We start from the raw sequence: 2,441 nt of genomic DNA on the forward strand, positions 1-2,441 counted from the left end.
AGGGGGCATCCTGACGACTCGAAATCATATAGCAATGTGGGGTCGGAAATGCTTTCCTGAAGCGGTGACGTACACAGAAGCACCATAAAGAAAAGAGACCGTAAGTGAAAAATCGTTTTAATAATACATTGAAAAAAGCATAAGGCACATGGGTCAAAGTAAGTGTTCGAAGTTTCTGCCACAGGCTACAATGCACACCTCACATCTCCGGTGCATGGACTTCCGAACATTCTGCAATACTCCAGGCACATCTCGAATTTCTCCGGCAGCTACTGCGATTCTTGCAACCAGCTCCTCAGCATTGTCAACAGGGGTGTCATAAACCAGTGTTTTCATATGACCCCAGAAATAAAAATCAAGACATGATAGGTCGGGTGACTGAGGAGGCCAACGCACTGGAAAGCTCGGACGGAACTTTCGAACAACGCCATCTACCGCGTCAGGAAAGCATTTCCGACCCCGCATTGCTGTATGACTTCGAGTCGTCAAGATGCCTCCTACCCCTCTTAGAAGTTTATATGAAAGATTTAAATATTTACTTTTTTTCTTCATAAAAGAAATTTCTGTTAAAAGAGAATCAATCCGATGACTGACAATTGTCAAAACAAATCGTCATAAAAACTACAATTACTTTGAAATATAATAACAAAAATATTACAACCCATTAGGTGTCTGGTTTCAAACCGGTATCAAAATAATTGTCACAGTAAAGGGAATGTGTCTCTTTCTAACGTTAATTTCCTTTGGGATTTACGTAATGATGCTAAAGGTAAAAAGTAACTTTTCGTTACGCAATCTCCATTTTTTTCATTTTATTTTTCTTATAATGCTTCCTTTTCTGATTTTGCCATTATTATTATTTCTAATATTTCTACCTGAGTTCAAAACTAAAACTTAACTCTTCTACGCAAAGAAACATCCGGAACTCTTTCATTATGCTTTTAAATTTTTTCTTTTTTAGATTCTTTTGAATAACTTTCTTTGGAATTTTTATAAATTTCTTCGATTTTTATAAATTGTGCTTTTTTTTAATTTTTCAGAAACTTTACAGTTTAAGGTAACTTATACAAATTTCTTACCTTTTAGCTAAGAAAAGGAAGAAAAAAAGAGATAGAGAAAAAACAGATTTCTACTCACTCCTTCTTTTTCTTTTTCTGAATTTTGCTTTTTTATTGCTTTCTTTTTATGTTTTTTCTTCCTCTTTAATTCTTCCATTCTTTTTATTGATTAAATTTTCTTTTTAAAAAGGAAAGAGGAAATGGTGAAAAATGAAGTGAAATTTTAAACATTCTTTTTAGAGATGAATATTTTTTTTCTTCTTTTGACTTTTAAAAATTTCTTTTTTGCGTTCTTTTTAAATTTTATTTAAGATAATGCCCTCCGAGAACTTTTTCTAAATTTTGGTTAAAATTTTTTAAATTATCTCAAAAAATTAATAAGTTTTAAAATTTCACAATTTTGGGCTTTTAAGCTTACAAACTCTAGCCTTTCACCCTTTTTATTGTTTTAATTTATTGTTTTTTACCCTTTCTTTTTGGAATTTTCTCCCTTGTCCCTCAAAAAAAAATTTAAAATTCTAAGGCATTTTCTTTTTCTTAAAACTTTTTCACACTCGCTACTTTATTTAATTTAGGATTCTGACTTTTTTACAGGAGTTCAACATAAGCACAGGCATTATTTGAGTGCAAACACTTTTTTAGATATTGCAAAGAACTTTCATTATTTTATTTTCTTTATTAAAATTTTAAGAAAAAAAGATACATAGGATTCTGAATTTTTTGCTGGAGTTCAACATAAGCACAGACATTATTTAAATACGAACACTTTTTTAGACACTGCAAAAAACTTTTATAATTTATTTTCTTTAGAACTGAAATTCGAAGGAAAAAGGATACTATGACGACTTGAGCACACTTTAAAAGTCGTATAGTACATGTTATGATCTGTACGACTTTCATAGTAATTTTTTTAATACTTTTATTGTAAAGTTCATGTTAATGATTTGAATTAACGACTTGAAATAACTTCTAATAAGCAATCAAATATATTCTATTTAATACCATACTAGCTTAAAAAATTTTAAAATCAGAAAGTATTCTTTTTTAATTTTTTAAAAAAATAACTTAGTTTTTATTAAACAAAATTTATTTTGGCCTAAAATTAGTTTCAAATATTTATCAATAATCAAGTGCTAGTATAATTTAAGAGCTTGCTATATTAAAACCACTAATTACCAAGCTTTTATTTATAGATTTATTAAAATTCGAGAAATCAAGGCTAAAAAACTTGAATTGAGAACAAAAAACAAAAGATTAAAAACATACATTTAAAAACAAAACCTTTAATAAATAACTTTAAACAAATTACTTAAGTATGCAGACAATTCCAGTTAAGATGATTTACTTTTTGTGAGTGGGCTTCTGTATTTTTGCTGCAACTTC

The sequence above is a fragment of the Parasteatoda tepidariorum genome, chromosome 7 (genome assembly GCF_043381705.1).
Source record: "Parasteatoda tepidariorum isolate YZ-2023 chromosome 7, CAS_Ptep_4.0, whole genome shotgun sequence".
In the NCBI taxonomy this organism is placed as follows: Eukaryota; Metazoa; Arthropoda; class Arachnida; order Araneae; family Theridiidae; genus Parasteatoda; species Parasteatoda tepidariorum.